Genomic DNA, 24,188 nt, shown 5'->3' with positions numbered 1-24,188 from the left:
GTAAGCCCAGAGTTTCTTAGGCACATCAGGTGGTGTATAATCACTAGCAGGGAGTGTTTTAATGTGGCTTGAGGTCTGGCTGTGCACTTGATTTATCTCTTCCCTTATCCATAAACCAACCCATTTTAAATGTTGGAAGTGAACCAGTCGGTGCAAGTTTGTTTAGTAGCAGGCAATGGTGCTACCATTTGTGGATGCTACTGCTGTAGTTTGGATTTGCTGCTGGATTCTGAGCCAACACCATTTTCTTCAGAGGTCAAAGGAACCACTTAAATTCATACCTTCTAATTTGCAATCATTCATCTTCTAGATCACCCACTTTCCTGAAGATTCAATTTGTTGTAATTGAGACAGCAACTGTTGAAAAAACGAATGAAAGTGGGCAGTTCTTTTTTGTACCATGGATCCAGGCACAGACTCACAATCTCTTATTGCAGCTGACATTGGCAAATGACTGTTATACATTTTGCAAATGTACATGCATTATGTACAACACTGTGTACCCTTAGCTCATGGTACTGTCCTCCTTGCTGATGTTCTGTATTAATATCATAAAAGACACTAGCATTCACATGAGGCACTTCAGTAATCCTCTTTTTCAACCTCCATCATCAAGGCTTTGGCATTTGCATTTCCTCTCCTTTGATGTAAGAAATGATTGACATATGTCCTGCTTAAGAAAGCATTTCAGCATGTAAAAGGTGGAGATCCAGCAGCTTGGCATCTGCTGTACAAGGGCATTTACAGAGACTCCATTGGCACACAACAGGTGATGAGTATGTTGCAGACTTACACTTTTTTTTTAGAAAGTTCTGCAAATTAGGTTGATGTAATGCTCTGAGCATAGGACTCTGAAGTATCTTCCATCAGCCATGAATTTGACACCATTGCTGTGATTGTCAGTGGCAACACATCCAATGCTGGGACCCCTGGACTGTAACCATCCATAGACATTGGTATTAAATATTATTAAAAAGACAGTTGTCAGCTGTATGTGATTTTCCCACAGCGAACATTGAAACTGTTGCATGCTGCTGAATTCCTTGAAAAGCACAATGAGATTACAGTCTACCCTTTCCTTTACTCCATTCAGAGAAATCCATAATGCTGTGATAGAAATTGAATCTGTAGCCTGATAACTGGTCCACATGCCTGTCATGAGTAGGCCTGGGAAACATTTTGGTAATTCCATGTAAAAACAAATCATATGATGAGAGTTTTCTTCTTTCGTTGAGGACGCTGGAGCATTTCACCCGGCACGCATTGTTTTCTTCTACTGCATTTCTCAAGCATGCAGGGGAGTATGGGATGAATGACTGCATGTCAGCATTTCAGCTTCTGACATACGTCACATGCAGCAACATTTACAATATTTAGCATCTTATTAGGTCACACAATATCCAGAAATGTGTGCATGTCTATGTGTATATATATATATATATATAGATATATATATCTTAGTGAGCAAGCCTGCTGGGCAGGCCAAACGTGTCTAACATTATCGGCTGACAATAAACATTATTTTGGCGTAAGGACACGGCTTCGACTCTCCCGTTGTGGGAAGTTGTGGTGAATTGCTCGGGCCGTGCCTGAGAGGTCTCTGTTCTGGTAGCGGTGGCTTCTCTTAGACAAACGTGGAGTATGTATATATATATTGCATTATTGCATTTTTGTATTGCACACCTCATAACAATGTGAAATGTACTATGTGGGGCCATCTATGTATTTATGTGGTCCAACTTCATTTATTGTGATAGTATTTTTTCAGTGGCAATGAAGTCCCCCCACGTGATGTTATTGGTAATCTGCACTGGCACTTTAAAAATCCGGCACTTTGTTTAAGACGCTGTCTTGTGAGCAAGGCTCTGAGGAGCCGAAACGTTATGGCCGTCGCTCTGGGCAAATAAAATTGACTTTGCACTACAACTTGGTTTGTGTACCTACTTTGTGAGTCCGGAGGATTACCGAGGCTGGCGAATGCGGTAACCAGGATATATATATATTTGGAACCTATCAGTCTGTTCTCTATCTCTATTAACTCAGACCATGTGTGTGGGGTTGTTTTTGACTGTCACCGGCCCGTACACCCCCCCCCAGGAGCAGGCTCTGCGAACGACAGCCGTTTGCCCCGTTCTAGGTTTCCACCTACGGCGACACGGGCGCGTGTTGCTAACACGGCGGGGATCCCCGGGGCACTTCCTGGTGTTCGCTCAAACGAAAAGAAGCAGAGCCCCCCGAAAGTGGTGAGACCAAGCGGTATAGAACAGAACTAACCGCGGAACTTTGTAAGCAGATTGAGACACGCCAAGACATCCCAGCCCACACTCACCGGCGTTTCCATCGGATACGTCCCGCTCGGCCGAGCGGGAAATAGACGGGAGCGCTTCCGAAGTGACGGAGTTGGGAACTCACCGGGCGAAAGAAACTCAAGGTACGCCGCACAATTTAAACACCACACGGGTCGGGAGGTTTTCAATCCTCTATATAATCCCAAAGTTTCATTTGGAACTACGTCGATTATATTGGAGGGACATTTAGACCATTTCCTTATATTCAATATGTCTGCTGACATGCTCAGAACTCGAGAACTTGCCGCAGAGGAGATGTTCTCAGATGACATTGGGGACACAAATAGTGCAAATAGAGGGGAAAACAAAGGAACAAATGTTATTTGGAACCTATCAGTCTGTTCTCTATCTCTATTAACTCAGACCATGTGTGTGGGGTTGTTTTTTCAAGCACTAGCACTTTAAATTTTGAGCAAAACTCTCTGAACATTGTCATGTGATCAAGGCCGCTTTGACGGCTGAAACGCGTAATGGCAGGCGAGGAGGAATAAAATACCTTTGAAATTACACAAGGAGGTCTACGTTCGTTCTTTTTCCTTGGAGAAACTTGTGAGCGAAGAGAGCTCATAGATATATATATATACCTACTGGCGGTCGCCAGTAGGTAGTTATAGTTAGGACCTAGTTTCCATAGGAAAAGTGTTTTTTGCTTTCCCTATAACTTTGGTGCCGATTGATGAATCTTCGCAACATTTTCAAAACTATTGGCCCGCTCCAGTCAGCTCATGTCTTGAAAGGTTCGGGGTGATTCGTCAAGCGGGGGCTGAGAAAAAAGGGGGGTCCCAAAACACGTTTTCCACGTTATTTTAAAAAGGAAACTTTAGACAAAGCTGCAGCTCGAACTGCTGAACGGAATTACACCAAATTTGGCAAAAAGGTAGATCTTGGTTCAGAAAGAGTCCTTTTTGTTAAATGGTGTAAATCTGTTAAGTAGTTGCTGAGAAATTTAAAAATGAAAAGGTTTTGATATCTTTGGCCGCGGGGTATTTGCAAACACTCCCAACCATGAGCTTCACTGTGATTGGCTGCCAACACTCCAAACCAAGAAGCGTTGGCAGCCATCTTGTGACTCGGTAGAAACGAGTCACAAGAAAACAGTAGAAAAAACATTAAAAAAGAAGAATAGAGGGCAGGGTAGAAACACCCTGACCCCCTAGGCCTACTCAGGGGGTCCCACAAGGACCCCCAGTGCCCCCAAAAAAATGTTTTAAAGAGTTTCGGCAGAAACCGCAATGGAGCCATGAATTCCGCCGAAATTATTTTAAAACACGAAGCAAGGTCTCCCGCGCTTCGTTTAAAAAAAGCCCCCGGGTGGGCTAGGTCCCGGGTGCACAGTAAATTCATTATTGGACCACGATCTCCCCGGGGCTTTGGAATGGTAGGGAAGGGAGCTCCCCTCCTGGAGCCCTTCATGTCCCTGGGGACCGCCACCCCCCAGGGCCGGCTCCTGCAGTGTCCCTGGGTGCCCACCCCCGGGACACTGCTGTTTGCTATGACAGGACGGGAGCCTCTGTCATAGCAAACAATGGTTTGGATTTTGGAAGCGAGAGCAGGTTTCCTGCTCTCGCTTCTAAAATCCAAATCAAGATTGCTTTTAAACAAGGGGAGCTGCATGTCCTTGTGGAAAAGCAATGCCGGCTCCCGCTGGAGGCAGGTAGCCAGCGGGACCGTGGGGGCATTGGGGCTTCCCCCACGGTCCCCAACAGAGTGGCCATGCCCTGGGGGATGGGGTCCCTGGGGCTAGAAGTGGCCTGGGAGGGGGCCACGTTGCCCCCTCCCATAAAAAAATATATAATAATAATAAAAAAGGATAGACCGGCCCGGGGACTGGGTCACCAGGGCGATAAATGGCCTAAGGAGGGGGGGCACATGGCCCCTCTACAAATATTAAAAATAAATAAATAAATACTGCCCATGCCCCGAGGATGGGGTCCCCGGGGCCCAAAATGGCCTCGGGAGGGGGGCCACACGGCCCCTGTATGGTATATATTTTTTTTTTATGAAATAGGGGTCAGGTCCTGGGGGCTGGGGTCCCGAGGGCCCAAAAAATAGGAAAGGAATGGGGCCGCCCAGCCCCACTTCTAAAAAAAGAAAAAAAACAGCATTGCGCTGAGGCCCCACCCCCTCAGTGCATCACTCTGCAAACGTACTCTGTGGAGTTTTTCAAGTTGAGGGATTAAGTCCCCTTGAATCCTGAGGGTCCCTTGGGTCCAACTAGCCCACCAGGTGCCTCCAGTAAGCACCCATGAGCTGCGTTGCAGAGAGGTGTAAAAAGGGGCGCGGCCTAGGCCCACCTCTCTGCAAAGCAGCTCTGTGCCGCTTCCTGAAGGTACCTGGTGGGCTAGTTGGCCCCCAGGGACCATCAGGATTCAAGAGGACTTAATCCCCCAACTTACAACATGCTAGGGGGCACGTTTGCACAGTGGTGCAGCGAGGGGGCGGGCCTGATATAAGAAGTTCGCAATCCTGCTTTGTGGGACTTACTTATGGTAATAAAAGGGATAGTTGGGCCCCAAGGTTGACGTTGGGGCTAACTACTCCTCTTGTTACCTCCAGTAAATCCCACATAGTGGGATTGCTAAGAGGTGTTTCGGAGACCATGCTCACCTTTCTCCACCACTCTGGAAACGCGACTGGTATGGTATAGTTAGAAATTAGCATTTAAAAAACCTTTGAAATTCACTGAAAAAACCATAAGTTTCAGGGAAGTTATAGTTAGAAATTAGCATTTAAAAAACCTTAGAAATTCACTGAAAAAAACAGAGTTCAGGGACAATATAGTTAATTGGACATTTATACACATCGGACGCCCGCGCATGCGCATTTGTCAGAAGAAGTTTGAAATGGAAGAGGGAGCCCCGGAGACGCCGCGTTTCAGGTAAGTTTCTTTAATTTAGTATTTATTGTAAATCCGGGGGTTTGATTTAAAAGGAGGGCGGGCGGGAGGCGGGTGGCGCGTAGTGGGGCTACGCGAAGCACGTAGTGTGCGTAGATTTGGGCACACTACGTGCTGCTTCACGTAGCCCCACTACGCCCACTACGCCCACCCTTAACCCAAACAATGCAGTGTTTTTTTATCTTGATCGCCAGCTCGCGAGCAGAGGCTGAGGATGAGCTAATTTGTGTGAAAGGGCTTCATGGATAACAGGCAGGCAGAGAGACGTGTGTACAAAGAATACACATGGTTTCAAAATGGATGTCGGCCTTAGGCTAATTTAGGAAGTAAATACCGTATTTGCATAGGCCATACATCATCCATCCCTGGTTAGTCTGGAGACATAAGGGCCAATAATGAAAACAGAGTTCAAATGCCTTAGCATACTTAGAAAGTTATTATATGAAAATAGTTCAATTGAAGTGTATTAAAAAGTTTTATAGGAAAAAGTAAAAAAAGTTGGAAAAAATCAATCCAAGAACAAAGGGAATTTCTTACAAGTCTTGGAAATTGCAGTCCGGAAGTTCTTCAGCGGCTTGAGATGCGTAATGTTCCAAGAGGCGATTGTTGCTATCGTGTGAGAAAAGCGAATGTATCCAATTCATATCCTCGAAGGGACAGTAATGTTCCTCGAATGTTGGCGCAGCAATTTGAATTGGCAGGCAATCTGTGATGTTGTCAAAGGTCACATGTTGCAGGAGATCTTTCACAGCTGCGCAGAAATCCCATTCCACCAGAATACCTTTTTGAGTTACTTCCACCATTGCTCCACTGCCCGAACAATCAAGTTCATGGTTTTCAAGATACTCCATTACCTGCTGGATATCGGGAGCGTTTGCTGGGATGTTGGCAAGGCATAAATCCATTCGCCAGTCGATTGGGCAAGTTTTGCAATAAAAAAATGGTTGCACGCAGATTGTATATGTGTAAATAAATGTCATGTTGTAGCTGGCCCCGATAATAGATAGAGGTAGGCAGCTGAAAAGTTGTTCCATTTTTTCACGGTATTGATGTAGCTTCGCGTACAGGCGTATTCTGTCGGACATGCTTGTTACCACAGTGAGCGCAGCCATTTTTAACAATCTAAAATAGTAGTAGGATGGCGCAAACAGAGCGAGAATTATGGGCACTGTTCCTGTTAATCCAGAGATGATCGAATGAATGAAGTCTGGTATTAGACTAAAAACAGTTTGAAAGCCTGTGACAAGGCCGGAGGAGACAGTGTTAAAAAAGTGTGCCAGACCTTAATTATCAGATGTGTTGAAAATTGTGTAACAATTCACAAAATGTAATGGGAGGTTCGTATTTAAAAGGGAGTGTATTTTACTTGAAGTTCGTGCTATTTGCAGTCGATAAATTACTTTTGGAGAAGTGAGGGACACTTCTGTCTGAAACAAAAGCGCTTTCAGTTTGCTTTGTTTAATAAAATCAGTTTTCAAAGTAGGTATTGAAGGCCAAGTTGAACTTTAGGAGTTACTTTGTGTGGGTGGGAATAGAGATTGCCAGAGGAAGTTAACCGGTTTGAAACAGTAAGGACATACTGTATGCCAGCTCACATTGCGTAGCAGTCCATGTTATTAAGAAGCAGATAACTGCTGTTAGAAAGCTGTGTGAATGTTGGTCTGATTGTGGGAGTTGGTGTGCTTTTAAGAAAGCACACAAGATTGGGGGCTGTAAGCTTAGAAGCGTCATGCAGTTGGACATTCTTGCATAGTAATGAATGACTGCCATTGTGGTCCCACTTTTCACCTGTGAGAAAAACTTCTGTATCCTCTTTAAGACAGCGATATGTAAATGGGAGAAACCACTGCTCGTAAATAAACGTTCTACGTTATATAATCACAAACAACATGAAAAACAACATGTACACCTAGCAGACACAATGACACTACGTACTGTGGGAACCATGGCTAGCCATGTACACAAACCAAACATAGCAACTCCTGCACACAATGCAGAATGCGGGGAGAGATGGGAGCAAATTATGTGCGAAGGTGGCAAGTGATTCTCGATTACAAAAGTATACAATGCAAAGTGTTGAGGGGCTGTGCCGAACAGACTTGAGCATGCAGAGCACAGACATGTACATGTCAACATACACTGATGGTCTATTGAGTGAAGTGGACAGTGGACGCAACCATGATAGTACAGTCAGTAGGGAAGATTACAAAAACATAGCGCATACGTGCCCTCTCCAACCTCCCTAATCTTTAGCATAGTGGGCTGGCTCGGCATACGCAAGGCTAGCGTAGGGGTATAAATAAAAGGCACATTTCTCTGGGTGTGGTTCACTTCCGGGATGGTGAACATGTCTGTCAGGTCTGAGCAGCTTACACCGCCACGAAGCTGATGCCATGAGCGAAGGTGGCTGCGGGAATAATGCTCTCAGCCTGCTGGTACCCAGAAACCGTCATGGCCGCTGCAATGCACTTATGCCCCACAGTTCACCTTTCCACACCGCCATATGTGAAAGAGGGCCCACCACGTGCCTGCAGAAGCTTTTGGGCCGAGGTCTGAGAGTTGGGAAGGCTCCTGAGATCAACGCTGGCTACCGCGACACAGGCAGACAGTGCCCAGCCTGAGGCCCAGCACCGTGGAGTGCTCTGTATACTATTAACACAGTATTCCAACAGGTACCAACAGTGGAACGGTGTCTTGATCCCACAATGGACGATGTTAGAACTGCATCTGAGAGTGGAGATGAAGGTACTCCCTTCGACCAGGTGTAACCAACTCTAGGTCCCAACAGTGGAACGGTGCCTTGACTCTTGATCCCATAATGGACGATGTTAGAATTGCATCTGAGAGCGGAGATGAAGGTACTCCCTTCGACCAGGTGCAAGCAACTCTAGGTCCCAATAGTGGAACAGTGTCTTGATCCCAGAATGGACGATGTCCGATATTACCTGCTGCTGGTTGTTTTTTACAGAACTCCCTCCGTTGAGGTGCATCAGACTCTGTGCTTCCGTAGTTGATTGCTGCACATGATCATTGGGCTTGCCTGACTGCCGTCGCTGGAGTACACCGCGGTATAGCAGGTCCGAACAGTGAAACAGGGTCTTGACCCCACAATGTATGATGTTAGAACTGCATCTGAGAGTGGAGATGAAGGTACTCCCTTCGAACAGGTGCAACCAACTCTACGTCCCAACAGTGGAACGATCTCTTGATCCCAAAATGGACGATGTACGATATTACCTGCTGCTTGGTTTTCACAGAACTCCCTCCGTAGAGGTGCATCAGACTCTATGCTTCCGTAGCTAACTGCTGCACATGATTATTGGGCTTGGCTGACTGCAGTCAGTGGACTACACCGCGGTACAGCAGGTCCGAACAGTGAAACGGGGTCTTGATCCCACAATGGACGATGTTAGAACTGTATCTGAGAGTGGAGATGAAGGTACTCCCTTCGACCAGGTGCAACCAACTCTAGGTCCCAACAGTGGAACGGTGTCTTGATCCCAAAATGGATGATGTCCGATATTACCTGCTGCTTGTTTTTTACAGAACTCCCTCCATTGAGGTGCATCAGACTCTGTGCTTCCGTAGATAACTGCTGCACATGATTATTGGGCTTGGCTGACTGCAGTCGGTGGAGTACACCGCGGTACAGCAAGTCGGAACAGTGAAACGGGGTCTTGATTCTGTGATTGAGGATGTCAGAAGTTAAAGTCTGTGATGATTTGTGTGTACCCCCTCCGATCAGGTGCAACCGACTCCATGATTTCAAATCCAACAGCATGTGGCTGTGAGGCGTTAATGACCACTGCCTCTGGCCTACACTGTGGTCAGGAGGGCTCACAATTCAGATCGAGTGGTGATTGTTTAATTACAGAATCCAGTAGGCAACTAACTACAACGTCTATTGAAATATACACAATAGCCTTTTAGTATACTTGCTTGAAGAACTTTTTTAAGATGACTTATAGGTCTAGTACAATGACCAAATTCTTCTTAGTAGTGGTAAAGAACACTGACTAACAGTCTACACAGTGGACAGCAGAGATCACAATTCGAATTGTTTTGATTTATTTATTGCAGAGTTTTGTGTAATTTATGTTGTTGTATTTTGTGAAGAGGAAGTGAGCAAATGTATTCATGGAAGACTGCTCACTACTGCCTTCAATTTACACTGCAGACAGCAGTGTTCACAATTCAGATCGAGTCGCTATTGTAGATGACGCGGTCCTGTTGGCAAAAGACATTGCTTCAGTGCGATCTGTCTGCACCACGCATACGCATCATCACAGGGTCCGCACATGGTTTTTGTTGCTTCGCGTACAGCAAACAGGACAGCTCAAGTCAACGCCACGTGGCTGTGGGCCCTTGCTGACTGCTCTCTGGCCTACACTGCAGATAGCAGTGTTTACAATTCAGATCGAGTCGCTATTGCAGATGAGGCAGTCCTGTCGGCAACAGACATTGTTCCTAGTACGGCCCGCCCGCAGCATGCATCATTGCTGGCTGTGCACATGCTGAATGCTTTTGATGTGGCTATCTGAGTGCACTAGACCGGATGGACCCTTTATGAAACAATCTTTTTGTGTATTATTTCAGATCTACTGCCTGTATCTCAGTATACCACAAGTTATGGTTCTTTTACGATAGAATGTTTTCTGTATTATTTCACATCTAGTGTCCCTACCTTACTGCAGCACAAACTATTGACCCTTTTATTATTGAATATCTGTGTGTGAGCCAATGATTACTGTTGTAGTTGATGCTAGCAGCAACCATTCCCTGAGGGCTGGTTTACAGTCACCCCACACTCATTCAGCACAGAAGTCACTGGATATGTGACCCTGGTAATAAAAAGGAGTCGAGCGCACCTGCCCGTACCCACTTTCACAATCTATCTGTGTCCGTGTGTTCATTATCTATGCATGATACTGCCCCAGGGCCGTACCACATTACATTGAGCTGTGGACAGCATATGCAACCATGTTACCTCTGGCAGTGGGGAAAACTTCTGTTATGTAGCTTTTAGATGCATGGCTATCTCAGGTGGAAGGCTACTTTACAGAGCATGAATATTGCTGAATATGATGGTTGCATGTTGTGTGTAGTGTCAGATATGTGTACATAGCAAAACGTTTTCAAAAAAGCTCTCTAAGCAGAAGAGGAGTCTTTCATCAAACACTGTAGAGAGAATGACTAAAATGGGTGGGATCCTCCAACTGTTCCAATGGGAAATGTTATGAACCAATCAAACACTTTTCTTTAAGGTCACATGGCAATCGTGCACCGAGCGCGCAAGGAGGCCGTACCGACGCAATTTTGAGAAAATATATTTACCATAATATAAGTTTATTACAGTTAGAAATATATAAATGTTTAAAATATTTTAGATTATCGCTTGTTCTCATATACACTTTAAACTTATTTAGATATAGTTCTGAGACAAAACAAATGAGGGAATGGCGTACCCGGCGTGACAAAATACGTCTATGAAGTAACACAGGGCCTGGCAGCGTGCACTCATCACATATGCAACGAGCAGTGGGCGTGACCCCATACATACATGACGTAAGGCACGGCTTGGTACTGCGTACCCGTCGCATACCAAAGTAGCAGCTGGCGCAACCACATATGTATATATGATGTTCCGTGGGACGCGGTGCCACGAACCCGTCAGATACGAAATGCACATCCTTTACGAGTTTAGCAATATGGCGGATAGGAATCAATTGCTGATGGTGCTTGATACACTACCGGTATGGGACTTCAGTTAAAAAAAAAAAAAAAGGATATAGATACTTGTTTTTTGAAGAGATTAAACATTACATTTTTAAAAAATTAATAAAAAAAGGATAATAGAGTTCCAAAATATTGCAAAAAAATATAGGTTTTATAAATATTAAAATATGAAATTAACATTTAAAAAACTTTCGAAATTCACTGAAAAAAACATAGGTTTTACGGACGTTATAGTTAGGAATTAGCATTTAAAAAACCTTTGAAATTCACTGGTGGGCACCCCGGGACACTGCAGGAGCCGGCCCTGGGGGTGGCGGTCCCCAGGGCCATCAAGGGCTCCAGGAGGGGGGCCGTGCGTCCCCCCTCCCAACGTGAGCCCAGCGCATAGAGGTGGCGGTCCCCAGGGCATGTGGGGGGCTCGAGCCCCCCCACACAGGTTCCTTTTTTTAAAAAAAACAGGCCCCGGGGTTGGTGGTCCCCGGGGCTGTGGGGGGGCCATGTGCCCCCCACAAATATTTAAGAAAAGCCCGGGGGGGCAGTCCCCGGGGCTTGGGGGGGCCTTGGAGGCCCCCCACACATTTAAAAAAACAAGCCCTGGGTGGAAGCGATCCCCGGGGCTGCAGGGGGGCCGTGTGCCCCCGCAAATATTTGAGTAAAGCCCCAGGGGTGGCGGTCCCCAGGGCTGCGGGGGCCCCCCTGGGCCCCCGCAATTACAATATCGCATGCCCCCGGGACTTGGCCCACACGTGGGTTAAATAATAATATAGCGTGGGAGACCACGCTTCGTTTTTTTAACTTTCACTGCAGGATCCGCGGATCCTCCGTGACATTTGCCCTTTTTTAAAAAAGAAAATGCTTTTTTGAACCTTGGGGGTCCCACTGAGCAGGCCTAGGGAGTCAGGGTGTTTCTACCCGGCCCCCTTTTGTTTTTTCTCACCTTATTTTGTTCTGTTTTCTAGGTGCCTCGGTCACCGAGGCACAAGATGGCTGCCAACACTTCCTGGTTTGGAGTGTTGACAGCCAATTAGAATAAAGCTCGTGGTTGGGATGGTCCGCGGATCCACCACACCTCTAGATATCGAAACTTTTATTTTTTGATTTTCTCAGCAACTACTGAACGGATTTACACCTTTTAAAAAAGGGCGTTTTCTGAACCAAGCACTACCTTTTTGCCAAATTTGGTGTAATTCCGTTCAGCAGTTCGGGCTGTAGCCGTGTCTAAAGTTTCCTATGGAAAATAACATGGAGAAAACACGTTTGGGACCCCCCTTTTTTCTTGGTCCCCGCTTAACGAATCACCCCAAATCTTTTAGGATAGGAGCTGACCGGAATGCCCTATTAGTTTTGAAAATTGCTCGAAGATTCGTCAATCTGTGCCAACGTTTATTGAGAAAAGAAAAAACGCTTTTCCGATGGAAACTAGGTCCTAACTATAACCATCTAATGGCGACCGCCAGTAGATAATAGATATACATTCATATGAGTAAATACACACCTATATATATATATCTGTGTATATTATCTACTGGCGGTCGCCAGTAGATAGTTATAGTTAGGACCGAGTTCCCATAGGAAATCTGAAAATTCTATTTTGAATAACTTTGGCGCCGGTTGAATTATCTTCGTGAAATTTTCAAAACTAATGGGGCTCTCCGCTCAGCTCCTACCCTGAAAGTCTCGGGGTGATTCGTCAAGCGGGGGCTGAGAAAAAAGGGGGGTCCCAAAACGCGTTTTCCCCATGCATTTTCCCATAGGACCTTTAGTCGAAGGTACAGCCCGAACGGCTGAACAGAATTACTTGAAATTTGGCAAAGAGGTAGTCCTCAGGTCAGGCATGTGCCTTTTGCTTAAATGGTGTAAATCCGTTCTGTAGTTCCTGAGAAAATCAAAAGTAAATACATATATATATATCTGGGCGGAGCCTAACCACACATCTCATCGTGAGATCTGATTGGCTGTCAGCAATTTATCCAAGAAGTGTTGGCAGCGCTCTTGGGACCAATATACATGATAGCACCTCATTAAAAAGCATTGCAGTTAATAGAAGGTTTTAGACTTTAGTTACATTATAAATCATATGTTGATGGTACCATACTCATTTTAGGAATTGTGGTGTGTTCTAAGGCGATTTTACCAGCCTTCTGCTGTGATATCATGAATCATGTTTGAGAGAAAACTATTTTCTCATGCTTTTCCCACAGAGGTTTGGAAGGTGATCTATAAGCTAAACTGAGAGCATATTTTCTGTAAATTCACATTATCTTTCTCAGTCATGTGAGAATGAAGTTTGACATTCTGAGTAAAACATGTACATCCAACAAGGGCAGAGACTGTCAGTTGATTCCTTTGTGTTCTACTGCAGATTCCCAGAGGGTTCTAAAGAACAACTAGAGCGCTAACAGTCCTACTTATGACACACGTATGGCACACCTGAATCCATCTTGGTTGGAATAAAGTGGTAACTCTTAAAACATTTAATTTAAAAAGGAACAAAATAAGGGGGTTCATTTAGCCATAGAAAGTATGATTAATGCTGCAGAAAGAAAAATTAGGGCACATTTTGAGTGACTTCTCAAACCCTCTTCTATTTCATTAAACAGTTCTGACATGCAGACTGAAACATGCACTTTCAATACCAGCAGCAGACTTCCCTGGTGAGCAGCAGCTTTACTACAGTGATCTAATAAGCAACTAGAGTGCTAACATTCTGAATTTATGGCAAATGTGTGACACATCTGAATGCCTTCTTGATGGAATTAAAGTAAAAAACTGAAAGTATTGCCTACTGAGGAGACTGTAGTAAATGAGGAAATTAGGAAACATCATAACAAATAAGTCTCCCAAAATGGCCACCAGAGACAAAAGAGCCCAAATGTAGCCCAAATATCACCCAGATGTAGCCCAAGTATAGCCCAATGACAGAATGTCCCAGAGTGTTCTAACGAACAACTAGAGCGCTAACAGTCATACTTATGACAAAAGTATGGCACACCTGAAGCCATCGTGATTGGAATAAAGTGGTAACACTTAAAACATTTAATTTACAAAGGAACAAAATGAGGGGTTTCATTTTGCCATAGAAATTATGATTAGTTCTGCAGAAAGAAAAATTAGGGCACATTTTGACTTCTCAAATTCTCTTCTATTTCATAAACAAATTCTGACATGCAGACTGAAACATGCACTTTGAATACCAGCAGCAGACTTCCCTGGTGAGCAGTAGTTTTACTACAGTGATCTAATGAGCAGCTAGAGTGCTAACATTCAGAATTTATGGCAAATGTGTGACACATCTGAATGCCTTCTTGATGGAACCAAAATAAAAAACTGAAAGTATTCCCAGGAGACTGCAGTAAATGAGGAAATTAGGAAACTTCATAATAAATAAATCTCCCAAGATGGCCACCAGAGACACAAGAGCCCAAATGCAGCCCAAATATCACCCAGATGTAGCCCACATGTAGCCCAATGACAGAAGTTTGCAAAACACTTATTTTTTGTGTATTTGCAGATTTATATAGTGCAGACTTGTCAGTTATTGGAGTGCTTTACATGAGCATTGGTTACATCACACAAGATCAAGCTCATTTTGGTTGTAGACATGGGGAGATTAAGTGATTTGACCAGAATCACAGAATGTTGAGCTGAAGCAGAAACTCCAACCTGGTTCCCCAGTTGCAAAGTCTGCAGCTCTGGAAGTAGCACCACATCCTCTCCCCTAGGTGCAACATTTGATCAAGTGGTCAACTGGATAAAAAAACATAAAGATTACAAATAATTTAAAAGTTCTTTGTCGCTATTTGAAAACTCAGAAAATATGTCCTCATTTTAGTTTTTTAGAGCACTAACCATAATTTTGATGCAAATAAGACCCTCTCATATATGTAATTTCTAAAGGAAATACTCTAGGTATTACAGTTTTGATTACATCAAGATAACGTCAGGCGTTCCACACTTTTGTAATAATATAGAATGTTAGCAATCTAGTTTTTCATTGGGTTACTGTTAAGAGGCAGAGGCCAGGGTCACGGACTCTGAAAATTGAAGGCAGGTAGGAGAGTGCAGAGGCAACAATTTGACTACACTGGGCAGGCAGGAAGGGCAGTGGCAGCACAACAGACTATGGAGGGCAGTGGAAAGGGGGGCAGGAGCAACACACCAACAATACAGGACTGGCAAGAGAGGCTGTGGCAATATAATAGACCATTGTGGGCAGAAGGAAGAGGCAGTGGTAGTTCAACCATACATGCCAACAGACCCGTTTCAGCCAGGAAACGTCCAATGTTTTTAAGCTCAAATGGGCTTTATTTGATCTGTCTCCTGTCTACAATCTCCTCTTTTTCAATGTAACTCAAAGGGGAATATGAATACCCCAGTTTTTTTTCAAAATCTCCCTCTTACCAAGTTCAAAATGTTCGCAAGTATGGTACATTGGATCATGGTAGGCAGGAGGAATTGGGGTAGGGACATGGACTTGGATAACAGAGGACAGGAGGGACATGGAGAGGTGCACCGAACTGACCCTACAGGGCAGGCATCAGGGTTTGCAGCAGCACAATACACCACACAGCGCATGCGGGACGAGAGTACAGCACAACAATCCATAGAAAGCAATAGGGAGAGGACAGGACCATGCACATGGACAACAGAGAACAGAGGGGAAAGAGGCAATGGTAGCTAGCTGACCATAATGGACAGACAGGAGAGAAAGCTGCAGCATAACAGACCATAAAGGGCGGGAGGGAGGGATCAGCAGCATTACAATGGAACAGACAAGCCAGGAGGGAGGGAATAGGGGTCTGCACATGGAAACAGAGAGCTGGGGGCAAGAGGGCAGGACAGGAGCAGCAAGATGACCATGGAGGTCAGGCAGGATGGGCACTAGAAACAAGACACACCATGGAGAGCAACAGTGAGACTATGATGGCATACACACAGACCATGGAGGGAAGGTGGGAGGGGGTCAGGGGCAGCTAGCTGACCACACAGGGAAGGTGGGAGGGGCCATGGCAGCACAGAAGATCATGCATGGCAAGCGGGAGGGTTAGTGGCAGCACAATGGCTATGATGGGCAAGAAGGAGGGTGCAGGGGCATGCACAAAGGACCATGGAGGATAGAACGGTGGGTCAGGACCTGGGCACAGACAAGAGAGTTCAGGGGAAGGGGCCTCGCAACAGACCGCACGGGGCAGGCAGGAGGAGCAGTTGCAGCACAACAGACCAGGGAGGGCAGAAGGGTGTGGCAGTAAAATGGACCATGGAGGACAGGAGGAAGGGGATAGGGGCATGGCATGTGGACAGGCAGGGTGGAGGTGACAGGGACAGGTTACAGTCATCTGACAATGCTAGGCAGGTGGGAGGGGAGTGGCAGCTCAACAGAACACTCAGAGTAGATAGGAGTGCCAGGTCCATGGAACATGGTGGGCAAAAAGGATGGAGCAGGGGCATGCACAAAGACATCGGAGGGCAGGGTGAAGGAGAATAGGGGCAGCAAGCCAAGCACAGAGGCTAAGCAGGAGGTCAATGATGGGCCATATAATTGGGCAATGGAGGGCAGGAGGAGTGGACTGGTACATCATGCTAAATGGAAGGCAGTGGCAGCACATCAGACCATGCATGGCAGGAGGGAGGAGGCTAGTCCATGGATTCAGATAACAGAGGATAGGGAGGAGGCGGATGGGGCAGCAAGCTAACTGTTCAGAGAAGGTGGGTATTAGGAACTTTATTGTTTTTAAAATGTGTGTCTGTGCGAACTACTTAAAATATGAACAAGTATGCAGCATAATCTCACTTTTATTCAGGAAGAACAGGACGTTTGTGACTGTGACTCCGGGCTCATTTGGCAGAAACACCCCCTGACCCTCCAACCCCATCGCACAATGTAATGCCCGTGAAAAGGGTAGGTGGACGCAGTGTTATATAGAACATAGTCCTGAGAGCACGATTGAAAATGAAAACTAGATATAGTATATGGTATAAGCTATGCACCAAAAAGTGTGATATAAGATGAACCGGGCATGAAATATAATATGCAATACATTGTGCGCAAGACAGATTCATAGGAAAGCGCGAGATAGCACAGGCACTAGCGCGTGCTATGCGATATGCGCCTTGGAGTGTAATATGCACAGGGCAGTGTTGTGTAACCTAACTAGTCTCTAAAGTCGTAATATAAAATATGTGCTGGGGAGTGTACCGTTGCATATGCACTGTGACAAAGATATGGATCCCAGATTGTAATATGTATGGCATAGCGCTGTGCGTTATAACATAGGCAGCGAGGAAGGCACGTTAGATGGGGCAATATAACCCGTGCGAAGGCAAGTGTGGCATGACATATTCACGGGGGGTGTTACAGTGCACATGGGCTAGAGAGTGTCATAGCATACGCACTAGCTGGTAGAATACAACACAGAGGTGTGAGGCACTCGGCGGGCACAGGTGGGTGTAACACAGCATTGGGCTCAGCCAGGAGCACGCTGTGACTCTCAAGTGAGGTTTGTCTCCTTTCCAGAGAGTAAAATAAAAAGTATTACACATCCGGCGGTGGATGTGTATTTTATTAACCGTGAGGGGGGTTTCTTGCAGAGTTTGGTCGAATTTTTGTCAAATCCCCTTTGAATGGCTTGGTGTACGTGTATATTAAATCTGCCCGTCAATAGCTACCCATATTTGTATAAATAAACGACAAGGGTGTCTACTTGGAGAGTACCCACCGGCGGGGGCGCCAGGATTAGGCACGGTAGGGCGTCAGACACGTCAGAGCTTCACTAGCGGTGTAAATACATTCCATGTGGATTCATTCTAGGCATAGTCGCCTTTTAATGAATATCACACAAATCGTCATGGTGATAGGTACGTACGGTTTGTCCAGCATGTCCTAGGTGTTTCTATAAATATATATATTTTTTAAATAATAAAAAACAAAGGCCGGCCCCGGGGGATGGGGTCCCCGGGGCCATAAGTGGCCTGAGGAGGGGGGCAAGGCAGCCCCCTCCTAAAGAATTAAAAAAAAAAAAGGCCATGACCCGGGGGTTGGGGTCCCCGGGGCCGATTAAGGCCTTGGAAGGGCCAAATTTATTTTTTTCAACAAAAAAAGTTAGGGTGCAGGCCCTGGGGGATAGGGTCTCCAGGGCCAGTAAATTAGAAAAAGAAGGGGGGCCACACAGCCCTACTTCTTAAAAAAATAAAAAAAATAAAAGACAGGCATTGCGCTGGAGGCCAGGCCCCCTCCTTGCAGCACTCTGCAAACGCGCCCTCTGGCCAGTTGTAAGTTGGGGAATTAATTCCCCTTCAATACTGAGGGTCCCTGAGGGCCAACCAGCCCAACAGGTATCTCCAGTATGCACCAGGGAGCTGCGTTGCAGACGGGTGTTCTGAGGCCACGCACCCTTTTCCACCTCTATTCAACGCAGCTCTGTGGCGCTTACTGGAGGTACCTAGTGGGCTATTTTGCCCCTAGGGACCATCAGGATTCAATGGGACTTAATCTCCCAACTTAAAACGGCCACAGGGCGCGTTTACACAGTGGGGAAGGGAGAGGACGGGGCCTGAGGTGATGTGTGCAAACACGCCCTATGGCGCATTTTAAGTTGGGGAAATAATTCCCCTTCAATCCTGAGGGCCCCGGGGGGCTAACTATCCCACCAGGTGCTTCCAGTAAGCGCCACTGAGCTGCGTTGCAGAGAGGTGGTCCAGGCCGTGCCACTTTTTACACCTCTCTGCAACTCAGCTCTGTGGTGCTTATTGGAGGTACCTAGTGGGCTAGTTGGACCCTAGGGACCCTCAGGATTCAAATGAACTTAATCTCCCAACTAAAAACGGCCACAGGGCGTGTTTACACAGTGGTGAAGGGAGGGGACGGGCCCTGAGTTAACGTTTGCAAACACGCCCTGTGGCGCGTTTTAAGTTGGGACAATAATTCCCTTTCAATCCTGAGGGACCCTGGGGGCCAACTAGCCCACCAGGTGCTTCCAGTAAGCGGCACTGTGCTGCGTTGCAGAGAGGTGGTCTAGGCCGTGCCACTTTTTACACCTCTCTGCAACGCAGCTCTGTGGCACTTACTGGAGGTACCTATTGGGCTAGTTGGACCCTAGGGACCCTCAGGATTCAAATGAACTTAATCTCCCAACTAAAAACGGCCACAGGGCGTGTTTACACAGTGGTGAAGGGAGGGGACGGGGCCTGAGTTAACGTGTGCAAACAAGCCCTGTGGCGCGTTTTAAGTTGGGGAAATAATTCCCCTTCAATCCTGAGGGACCCTGGGGCCCAACTAGCCTACCAGGTGCTTCCAGTAAGCGAAACTGCGCTGCGTTGCAGAGAGGTGGTCTAGGCTGTGCCCTTTTTACATCTCTCTGCAACGCAGCTCTGGGGCGCTTACTGGAGGTACCTAGTGGTCTAGTTGGACCCTAGGTACCCTCAGGATTCAAGGGGACTTAATCTCCCAACTTAAAACGGCCACAGGGCGTGTTTACACAGTGGGGAAGTCAGGGGACGTGGCCTGAAGTGACGTATGCAAACACGCCCTGTGGTGCGTTTTAAGAGGTAGTTTTAATCCCCTGCCCTATTATATACTAGGGGCTTACAGAGGAGGTCATGCTGATCACAGGGGGACCCCAACGCATAGTGTTCCCTAGTGTATGTAGGTGTTTTCACTGTATTCTGAGTGTCTTTTAACATAGCAATGGCTCTAGGACTGTTAGTCAGACTCAGTTACCACCAGTATCCGTTTGAAAAAATTGAGGGTACAGGATGATTTTGCAACAAGGCTTCTTTCTGCTCCATCTGTTTGTTCTTTCTGCACGTTATCCTTCTTCCTGCACTTTTCTTCGTCTTTGAGGACTTCTGTTGCTTCTTTCTGCATTTCATTTTTTTCTTTCTGTGCCTTTTTTCTTCTTTCTTCACATGTCCTATCTCTGTAGGCATAGTTAGAAATTAGCATTTAAAAAACCTTTGAAATTCACTGAAAAAACCATAGGTTTCAGGCACGTCATAGTTAGGAATTAGCATTTAAAAAACCTTAGACATTCACTGAAAAAACCATAGGTTTCAGGGGCGTTATAGTTAGCTGGACTTTTCACTCGTACAAAACCATTGAAATTCCCCCGTTATAGTTAGTTCAGCTAACTATAACTCGCGCGTCCGCAATGCACTGCTGATGACATCACATATTACTTCACTGAGTCATGAGTGATGTCACTGACCATGTCATGAGTGATGTAATATGTGACGTCATCAGCAGTGCATTGCGGACGCGCGAGTTATAGTTAGCTAAACTAACTATAACGGGGAAATTTCAATGGTTTTGTACGAGTGAAAAGTCCAGCTAACTATAACGCTCCTGAAACCTATGGTTTTTTCAGTGAATTTCTAAGGTTTTTTAAATGCTAATTCCTAACTATAACGTGCCTGAAACCTATGGTTTTTTCAGTGAATATATATATATATATATACATATATTTATATTTATACATGTGTGTATGTGTAGCGAGGATCGACAAATAGGGGCGAGAAATAAGGTGTGTTTGTAATGTTAATTTCCATAGGAATGCGTTATCGAACCTGGAGCCTGAACCACTGGACAGAATTACACCACATTTAGCATAAAGGTAGATGTTGTTATGCAGATTGTGCGTTTTTTTATTTAAGGAAAATCTGTTCAGGAGTTTTTGAGAAATTTAAGTTGAAAATTATGATGATTTCTCCAGTCTCTGATACTTTGCATCGATTTTGCGATTAATCGTGACTGCACGCTCTAACAGAAATGCTGTGATTGGCTGGACGCAACCTGAACAGAAAGTTGCGGCCGCAATTCTATCTTTCAGGAACAGTTCCCAGGACTAACATTTTCTCTGAAAGCAAACATAAGGGGTCAGGGTCAAGGTACTCTGACCCCATGTTTCATAAACATAAGTGTTAGTGACACAAGTTATGTATCCAAAATAGATTTTTTTATGCGCGTGTGATAATCTTGGCAATGAGAAGATCGCCAACATGGCCCCCATGTACCGTTGCTGGGACGTTGGGACTATCGCGGTGACACTGCAAATATTGGTGGAAATATACAAAAATATATCTGTGAATCATTAATACACATTGCATTATATTGAGATTCTGATATATTTTTATAGAGTTTTTTAAATAGCGATTTATCTAGAATGATGGTGATTTATCTAGAATGATGGTTAGAATTAATAGTATAGGTATAATTTCTGAATGTGGTGGTGGCTATAAAATTAATGCTTTTGATTTCCGCTTTCACACCATATCCGTTGGGATCGCGATTACCGACATCATAGCAATCTCTTGCCTCACCGCAAAAATGTAAAATAGGTTTTAGAGATGGTTGTTCTAGAAATACACTAGAAAAACATGAGTTTGAAGTGATAGACCCCTAGTCTGTAAAATATTGTAATACATGTGCATATATGTGTTTTTCACTTAATGGAAAAGGTGCGAACGTCGTGGTTAAAAAACATAAGTTTAAACATGTTTATAAAGAAGCATATATATAGTAATATGGGTAGCAAAATATTTACAATCTTTGGAAAAACAAATGTAATACAGACATGGATATGCTTCTAAATATTAAACTGTTGTACAGTATCAAAAAGTTTTAAAAACTGAAGCTAAATATAGGTTTGGACTCCTGGTTTTCTTTGGCGAACAAATCGTAGAGACAGGAACCTTGTTTTGAAAGAGAGGGAAAGGGTTAACAGATGCTAACCAGTCACAAGTGCACATAGAATAGTATACAATGAAAGACATGGTTTCATTTGCTGCCTTTCTCATGATCACAGAGTGGAAAGTTGAAGAGGTTGCCATTTTATGGTTACTTTGTACGAGAGTAGTATACCATTCTTGTGCTTAGTTTTTACAAATCCTAACTGTGTCAAAACTATTACAAACGACAATATAAACTACAGACTCAATTCACTGTTGTGTGCATACATTTTTTGTTATTTAAAAAATAATACAGTAGAAATGAAGATTTATATGGGAGTTTGTTCAAAAAGAGTATCACAGTGATATAAAAACAATATATGAGATGAACTGTATATATCAGGGTTATGTGTTTAGGATGTCAGTATAAAATGTTTTGGGAAGTAGGAGACCAAAGAATTTCTGCCTTTTTATTTCACTGTGTTGTTTAGATAAAAATAACAGTATAATCTTGTTCAAAATTGTAATTAGGAATCTATTTAAAACTAAGAATGTTTTAAATGCCTATGCATCATGTGCAGAATAGATACATCAAACAGTTTAGTCACAAATAGGACATAAGAAAATGTTTTGTGCCTGCATCTGTATTATAAATTAGTAATATTTGTTAGATATGTGTTAGAAAGTGTTTGTCAATGTGGCCTTTTTACTTATAGGAGTGGTTTGCATATGCTTGGATGGTGTGATTTTGTTTGTGGTTGCAGATAGTTATATGTACAGTGGGATTCTTGAGTTCAGTTAAAGATATAGAGAACTATATATTTTTGGAAAGATGGCTCGAAGGTGTATATCCATTAGGAAATCACATACATGTTTGCATAGTGATTCATGTTCCTTAAGGCTGTTTAAAATTTGAGGAGTTTAATAGTGCAGAATGTGTCTTGAGAGTTCTAGTGCCAGCTTCACATAGTGTGTAACTTTTCTTTGAGAAATTCTGAATATATGTTTTAAAGACAGAAGAAATATTTGAGGAATGATGTAGGTATGCCAGTAAGAAAAGGTTTTGTTCCTTGGAAAAGTGAGAATTGCTGTTTTCCATTTTATAAAGTTACTGATTCATGTGCAAGCTGAGTAACGCAGTGATGTACGCTCCTAGAGAGCTGTGTATACAGTTATATATCAAGTGTGATATCTAAACTTAACTAACACATATCTCAGTAGAAAATGATTGATACACTAAAACAGGTAGGTTCATACTCCCAGAAGGACCTAAACAATGATTCATAAATATAGCCACAACTGGTATTGATCTAACAGCAATGGAGGTACTTTCACATTAAGCCAGGCACTACTGAGGCAGTCATCAAATCACTCAGCCACTACTATGGCATTCATTAAATCACCCACACACTGTCTACACGGTAATTTAATTAGCAAGGCACTACATATGAACTCTTGCAATCACGCAGGCACTAACTATGTAGTCATTGAACTATGCAGGCACTACCCATGCATTCATCCAATCACCCAGGCACTAAACATTCACTTATACAATCACCAAGGCTGTACCTATGCAGCCATTCAAACACCCAGGCACATCCCATGCATTCTTCAAAATACTGAGGCACATCCCATTCACTCATCCAATTACGCAGGCAGGACCATTGCGGTGAACCGATCACCCATCCAGTACCCATGCACTCATTCAATTACTGAGGCAACACTGTTGTACTAATGCAATCACCCCAATAGCACACTTGCTTTCATCCAATCACTCAGGCTTTAACAATAGACTCATGAAATCACTCAGACACTAGTCATGCACTCATCTAATCAGCCAGGCACTAATGAAGCACTCATTATATTATTCAGGCACTTCCCATGTACTTATCTAAACACACAAGCACTAACTATTCACTCAACCAAAACACATGGGCAGCAGCCATGTACTCATCCAATGACTGACACACTACTCATGCACTCATCCAATCTGCAAGGTGCTATCAGTGCACATAAACAATCATGTATGCACTATCCATGCACTCTATAAATCACCTAGATACTATGTATCGTCACCTGCAATCATCCATGCACTAGAGTTGCACTCATTTAATTATCCAACCACTATCTATGCATGTATTGAATTATTGAGGCATTAGTCATGCACTTATCTAATCATTCAGGCACAACTCATACACTCATCCAAATACCCAGATAGCAGTGAGATGCTCATGTAAACACACAGGCAGTAACTATGCAGATAAGGAAGGACCCATGGAGTTATCACATACTCAGGGAATCATTCAGGCACTACCTGTAATCTCAAGGAATAAGCTACGCACTTCCTATGCACTGATTCAATCATCCAGGGTGTATACTTGCATTCAACCACAAACATATGTATTTACAAGTTATGGTGAGGAATATGTAGTCTTTTTGAACCATCTGATGAAAGCTGTCACACACTCTTTGCATGTACTCCAAATAATTAGTGAACTATGTCCTCTGATAGAGATTAATGTGCAGATTTTTATATCCACTTTTTC

Source organism: Triturus cristatus, chromosome 11 (assembly GCF_964204655.1).
Source record: "Triturus cristatus chromosome 11, aTriCri1.1, whole genome shotgun sequence".
In the NCBI taxonomy this organism is placed as follows: domain Eukaryota; kingdom Metazoa; phylum Chordata; class Amphibia; order Caudata; family Salamandridae; genus Triturus; species Triturus cristatus.
This window is presented reverse-complemented; position numbering follows the sequence as displayed.